Source organism: Periophthalmus magnuspinnatus, chromosome 21 (assembly GCF_009829125.3).
Source record: "Periophthalmus magnuspinnatus isolate fPerMag1 chromosome 21, fPerMag1.2.pri, whole genome shotgun sequence".
In the NCBI taxonomy this organism is placed as follows: domain Eukaryota; kingdom Metazoa; phylum Chordata; class Actinopteri; order Gobiiformes; family Gobiidae; genus Periophthalmus; species Periophthalmus magnuspinnatus.
Genome location: NC_047146.1, coordinates 29,413,433 through 29,421,408, shown reverse-complemented (window position 1 = coordinate 29,421,408; position 7,976 = coordinate 29,413,433).

Genomic DNA, 7,976 nt, shown 5'->3' with positions numbered 1-7,976 from the left:
TGCCATTAGGCCAGTTAATACGCAGCAATAATGTGTCTTACCACAACTATGCAGATGACACTCAAATCTATGTCTCACTAGCAGCAGGTGAATATGGACCAGTGGATTCACTCTGCCACTGCATCCAACAGATCAGTGTGTGGATGCAAAACAACTTTCTTCTGCTAAACTCAGACAAGACTGAAGTTATCATCTTTGGCCCACAGAAACATAGAGAAAGTGTCAGCAGTCACCTCCAGTCTCTCTCTCTAAAACCTTCAAATCAGGCTAGAAATCTAGGGGTAATAATGGACTCAGACTTTAACTTTAACAGCCACATCAAATCAATAACATCTGCAGCTTTTTACCACCTAAAGAACATTGCAAAAATCAAAGGTATACTGTCAAAGCCAGACTTAGAGAGACTTATCCATGCATTTGTCTCCAGTAGGTTAGACTACTGTAACGGCCTGCTCACTGGCCTCTCCAAACGAGCCTTAACACAGCTGCAGTACATCCAGAATGCTGCTGCTCGGGTCCTGACTAGAACCAGGAAGTATGAGCACATAAGTCCTGTGCTCAGGTCTCTGCACTGGCTTCCTGTAGCTCAAAGAATAGACTTTAAAGCAGCTCTGCTTGTGTATAAGTCTCTCCATGGCCTAAGTCCAAAGTATATCTCCGACATGTTAGTGCCATATGAACCATCTCGCAATTTGAGGACTTCAGGGATCGGCCTCCTGCTGGTGCCCAGAGTCAGGACTAAACATGGGGAATCAGCGTTTAAATTTTATGCAGCTAAAACTTGGAACAGTCTTCCTGAAGATGTGAGACAGGCCTCTACTTTGACAATGTTTAAATCCAGACTCAAAACAGTTCTGTTTAGCTGTGCATATGACTGACAGGTTTTTATTCTGCACTCTTCTCTTTTAATGTTGATTTTATGATGATTATTTGTGATTATTTATGTTTGATTTGTGTGATTTTAATGTCTTTCTTATTCTGTAAAGCACTTTGAATTACCTTGTGTACGAATTGTGCTATACAAATAAACTTGCCTTGCCTTGCCTTGCCTATTTATCACAGGGACTAAAATCTGATCACACACTCACATCATGGGGATCTGCCTTTATTATTAGATCAACAACAGATCTGGGTTAAAATAGGTTAAGGTTAGGATTTAGGTTAAGGTTAGGGTTTAGGTTAAGCATAGGCCTCAGGTTAATGTTACGGTGTAGGTTTTTGATTAGATTAGAGTTTAGGTAAAGGTGAGGTTTAGGTTAAGGTTATGCTTTATTTTAAGGTTTCTGTTAAGGTTAGGGTTTAGGTTAAGGATAGGCCTTAGATTAAGGTTATGGTTTAGTTTAAGGTTTCTGTTAGGGTTAGGGGTTTAGGCTAAGGTTAGGGTCTGGTTAAGGTAGGGGTTTAGGATAGAGTTAGGCTTTAGAATCTAAAGCCTAACTCTATCCTAAACCCTAACCAAACCCTAACATGAATCTAAACTTTAGATTAATGTTAGGGTTTGGTTAGCATTTAGGATAGAGTTAGGCTTTAGTTTAATGTTAGGGTTTAGGTTCAGGTTAAGGATAAGTTTAGGGTTTAGGTTAAGGTTAGTTAGTAGTTATTATGGCTATGGTCTCCATCAGTCTCCAGAAAATGAATCTAAGTCAATGAAATGTCCCCAAAAAGCATGTAAACCCAAATGGACTGTTCACTGTTGTTAAAAGCTATACCCACATAGAAAAAACAAACTTGATGTTTTAGGGACTAGGTCCACATTATTCTGACTGGTTGATTATACTTTAGTGACTTTTGTGGTGACAGATAAGACCTGTCCACCAACCATATTCATCCCAAGATGACAAAAAGGATGTTTACAAGGGAATTAAAGCCACAAAAATGCATCACAGATGTTCTTTAAAGGAGTGGTATTATGCAAAATGGTCTTTCTTTTATTCCTTTTTTTTTCTTTCTTTCTACCATCTATAACGTCAAAAACAGGCCTGAAGAGGTTTTAGATTTCAGAACCCTCTTTATGGTTAGCTGTAAGATTCTGCACAGTGCTTAGCCCACAAGTCTATGTCACTCGTCCTCCCACACAACAATTCTCCATAAATATACAAAAGCATGCTACAAAACAATACTCTACAGCTTTACAAACCTGTTGCAACATGCAGTAGTTTCATTAGCAGAACACACACTGATTGCAATGTGATAGCACTGTGAAGGGTGAGTGACTTATGAGAGTGTCAAAAAGTAAAAGTGAAACTTATAAAACATGTTAATACATTGTTATGTGCCAGTGGTTAATACCCCCATAGAAGTAAATGAGTCTTGGCAAGTTTTCACACAACTTAACAAATACAAAATGCATTTTAGGTTTATATAGAAAATTGTCACAAATACATTAGCAGAGTTGGTTAAAATAGTAAATGTTTATTCAAGAAAAAGTAACGTTACTTCAAAATAATATTACTCGAGTAGAATAACAAAGTAGTCCTCCAAGAAATTACTCAGTAAGTAAAGTATTTGAAAAAAACTCCTACTCAAGTAAGAGTAACTTAAAGAGTAACAGTTGGTATGTAACATCAGATTTATAATTCGAAGTGAATGTAATTTAAATAATGCACAAAATCTGGTATTTTGAAAGAATAGATGTAACAATTAAACCAACTAAATCATATCTGAAGGAGTAGTGCTAGAAACTCAAATATTCAAACCATTTCATACTCTCAACATAAAGCTTTTGCCACTTGCAGACTCACAGTGGGAGGAGTAACCATTCAAGTAAGAGTACTGTTACTTCAATAAAAAATTACTCAAGAAGGAATAAAAGTATGCTGCTTGAAAAGTAACTGAGTAAATGTAACTGAGTACTACCCACCCTCTGCATATTAGTAAACAAATACAGGATGTGTCCATTTTCAATAGAACATTTTACAAGCTGCCTGGCAACAATTCAGCAAAAAACAAACTCCACTTGGCAGCAGAAACATATCCCAAACATGACACAGCACAAAACGTGTGTGTGCATATATGGTGTGTGTGTGTAAACACTTTGTATGAAAGATGACTCAGTGGTTTTAAATTCATAAACACAACTCAGCCAAAATGATCAAACAGTCTGTTCTGAAAAACTACAAACTCAAACAAATATCCCACATTTTAAGATTTGACAAGTGAAAAGCACATTTGTGGTAGTTTTAAAGTGACAGTATGAAATATTCCGGAGATGGAAAGTCAGCTGTATGATTTCATGGAAATACCGTACAAAGTTAAAGGACCTATATTACACTATTTTCTGATCTATGTTATAATGTTGTTTCCTCATTAAAACAGGCCTGAGCTGTGTTTTGTTTCATTCACACAAATCAGAAAGGTAAAAGGTAGCTGTTAACTTAAAAACTACCACTGCATGACATCACAGGGTAGAACAGGGCTTTGGAGATGTAGAAAGCACTACAGGATTACTCAAATATTCGTGGATAAATATCTGCAAGACTGACTATAGAGTCTCGCAGGCCTTTGGGCCCTAGAACAATGACCTCTGTTTTTTCAGTGAAGCAGATAATTAACTGTCATCCATGTTTTTATGTCATTCACACAAGCACTAAGCTTGTTTACTCAATCAGTCTGATTTGGTTTCACAGCTGCATGTCATCAGCATAGCAGTGGAAGTTAAAACCTTGTTTTATGATGACACTACCTAATGGCAGCATATGAAGTGTGAACAGGGCTACACCAAACAGAATCCTACGGCACACCTGCTCTGGTTTACATTGACAAACTGGTGCCTATCCAATAAGTAGGATTTAAAACAGCTGATTGCTGTCCCTCTGATATGTATGTCACATGCGTAATTGATGGTGGTTACTTGAATATATATTGTACAGTGTATCAGTACTCTTATTTGAGTAATGTACTGTACAATATAACAGTACTCTCACTTGAGTAATATATCGTATAGTGTAACAGTACTCTTACTTGAGTAATATATTGCACAGTGTAACAGTACTCTTACTTGGGTAATATAATGTTCAGAGTAAGAGTACTCTTACTTGAGTAAACGTTGTGGTTTACAGGTTTGACCTATACATGTGTAAACAGGTGATACTGAATAAGAACAAACATGGCTGTAGGAGGAAGACATCACATGGAACTACAACAGAGTTCCTTTTTTGACCTGGTTTTCCATGAAGCTAATGGAACTTCTTTTTTTTTATCAGTGACATAAAAAGTGCTAGCATTATTCAAAAATGTGTGGTTGGCGTTATTTGAAGGGACTTAAGGAACTGTATGTGAGATTTTGATTTTATTATTATTTATTATTAAACTTGACCTATCTGTGTGCCCAGATATGAGACAAACATATTCAAAACCAATACAGCTTTTACTGATAACAATTGCAATGCTGGTTTATTCTTAATTACAAAAACACTGGACCACTTGTTTGTTATGGATGCGCATTAGTCCTGGACACATCTGGAGCCTGCCCGTCCATGGCAGTGGATCTCTCCTTCACTGTGGTTCTTGAGATTTTTCTTTTTCCCACTGGGGAGAAAATAGTGCAAAACGGCAGGACAGACTGGGATCATGACAGAAATCTGCTTGGTTTAAACCTAAAATGATTGTCTCTGATTTGAATCACCACAACCTAAACCCCAGCACCTGCAGCCAATCATTAATCAGTGTTAGTCCAGTCTCTACAGCTCAGTGAGTGAATTCTGGAGGTCCTGAACTTTCACATGAGGCATTGCTGGATTTCAGATGACATCACAAGGATCATGCTTAATAAAGATGGGGGCAGCTATAATGAATAATGAATTATTCAAATGCAGCACAAATTAGCTCACCTGTTGTAGTTCCAGCTAAGCCAATTCTTTCTGGTTAGATTGTGTTAAAACAAAGATCAGATTAAAGTTTAATTTGAAAAACAGAGCTTTAGACAGAGTAAAGGTTTTCTGATAGCTCTTCTATACTAACGCATGGCAGCAGTATATCTCTGAAAATACCTTGCCCTCCAGGCTAGTACACCCCAAAGATAAGATCCCCAAGTGTCGGAAAACAGGAGTAGTCTATGCTATAAAGTGCAGCACAAAGGGTTGTAATAGCATTTACACTGGCAAAACAGCTCAGCCAATTAAGAAGCATCTCTAACGCCAACACAAAACATCTTCTGGTCTGCACATAAAGGAGACAGGCCACACTTTTGACAACAGTTACATCCTCCTGTTGGATCAAGGGCATCAGTGGTTTGAAAGTGAGGTGGAAGAAGCAGAATAATTGCCAATAAACGCTTTTAATAATATGACCTAACTGAGCACCTCAGTGTCTACCATATAATCTTGTATTAATTTTCCATGTATTTGAGCAAAATGTGTCTTGCCCAGGGTACAATTATATTGTACAACCCCAATTCCAATGAAGTCAGGACTCTGTGTAAAACTTGAAAAAAAAAAACAGAACACAATGATTTGCAAATCCTTTTCAACATACATTGACTATATTCACTCATTTTCAATTTGATGTCTGCAACACGCCCCTGTGCCATAAAGCTGGCACAGGGGCATGTTTACTACCATGTAACATCACCTTTCCTTTTAACAAGTGTTTGGGAACTGAGGACACTAACTGATGAAGCTTTGCAGGAGGAATCGTTTCCCATTCTTGCTGAATGTACAACTTCATTCATTCGTTGTTGTATTTTGTACTTCATAATGCACCACACATTTTCAATGGGAGACAGCACGTGCAGAATGTGGCTTGGCATCATCTTGCTGAAATAAGCAGAAAAACACGTTGCTTGGATGGCAGCATGTGTTGCTTCAAAACCTGTATGTACCTTTCAGCATTAATGGTGCCTTCACAAATGTGCAATTTACCCATGTCATGGGCACTAACACACCCCCATACCATCAGAGATGCTGGCTTTTGAACTTTGCGCTAATAACAATCTGGATGGTCCTTTTCCTCTTTACCCACAGGACACGACATCCACAATTTACAAAAACAATTTGAAATGTGGACTCGTCAGACCACAGCATCAGTCCATCTCAGGTGAGCACGGGCCCAGAAAAGCCAGCAGCATTTCTGGGTGTTGTTGATATATGGCTTTCGCTTTGCATGGTACAGTTTTAACTTGCACTTGGAGATGTAGTGTAAACTGTGTTAACTGGCAATGCTTTCCTGAAGTTTTCCTGAGCCCATGTGATAAAATCCTTTACACATTCATGTCTGTTTTTAATACAGTACCACTTGAGGGTTCAAAGGTCACGGGCATTCAATGTTGGTTTTTGGCTTTGCTGCTTGCGTGCAGAGATTTCTCCAGATTCTCTGAATCTATATTATCTGTATTATGGACCATAGATGATGAAATCCCTAAATTCCTTGCAATTGTACACTGAAAAACGTTGTTCTTAGACTGTTGGACTATTTTCTCATGCAGTTGTTCACAAAGTGGTGAACCTCGCCCCATTCTTACTTGTGAATGACTGAGCCCTTCGGGGATGCTCTTTTTATATCTAATCATGACACTCACCTGTTTCCAATTAAGCTGTTCACCTGTGGAATGTTCCAAACAGGTGTATTTTAGGCATTCCTCAACTTTCCCATTCTTTTGTTGCCCCTTCCCAGCTTTATAGGAATGTGTTGCAGGCATCAAATTGAAAATGAGGGAATATTTGCATAAAAACAATAGTTTATCAGTTTAAACATTAAATATCATGTCTTTGTAGTTTATTCAGTTCAGTACAGGTTGAAAAGGATTCACAAATCATTGTATTCTGAATTTTTTTTTTTTTTTTTTTTTTTTTTAAGTTTTACACAGTGTCCCAACTTCATTGGAATCGGGGTTGTATAAGGACCTCTTGAGATCAAAATAATAATTATGAAGCATTTTGTTGTCCAGGAATCAGGAAGTGCATGTTTGTATGTCAGTTGTTTTTAGTTTTACTGTTACAGCAAAACTTTTCACTGGTCTCTGAGAGTTGTGTTAAAGGGATTATAAACTCATTATGGTGAATCATTAGGATGCTCAGAATGCATAAAGTAAGTGAGGAATAACTTTGGATCACTGCAAAGTGTTTAAAATGAACTAGTTCTGTTTTTTACGCTTCCTTTAAATAGTCTATAGAACTAGGATTTTAACATACTTCTCCAAAGGTGTACCACAGGACTCTCTTAGACCTGAATTCTCAATCCTGAATCTAGTCTTTGGCTTCAGTGAAGCCTGATTCAGCTCTCCAGAGCACAGACAAAACCAGGAAGTGTCCGAACAAAGTGAGGAAGTCCCACCTCACTGCACCCACAAGTACTGAGCCCCCAGACCAGCTTTGGGAATGGTTTAGTCCTAGTCCAGTCCTGGCTTACTCCTGGTTTAGTCTTGGTTGAGGCCAGGTTGAGTCCTAGTTTAGTCCCAGTCTAGTTCTTGTTTAGTCCAGGTTAAGTCCTGGCTTGGTCCTGGTTTAGTCCTGGTTTAGCCCTGGCTTAGCCCTGGTTTAGTCTTGGTCTAATCCTGTCCCCGTCTAGCCTAGCTGTGTACATGGGTGTAGCAGATCTTTATGGTCTGGGTTTTTGTACTGGTTGAGTCCTGGTTGTACGTACAGCAGCAGAGCCTGACTATGCACATGAGTGTGGCAGAGCTGTGTGGTTTGTTAAACAAATTTGTGCGTATCCGCCTCTGTCTGTAAACAACCAGAGATCCTGCTGCACTGACAGGGAAGTCCCAAAATAAGTATAGCAGTCTAAGCACTACAATCTACTAGCACAGCCTACTACCACAGTCTACTGGCAGAGCCTACTACTAGAGTATACTACTGCAGTCTAAATACTACAATCTATTAGTACAGAATACTACCACAGCCTAGTACTACAGTATTAGACCTCAGTCTAAGTTCTACAGTCTACTACCACAGCCTACCACTACAGTATACTTCTGCAGTCTAAGTACTACCATCTACTACCACAACCCACCACTACAGTATACAACTGCTGTCTGAGTA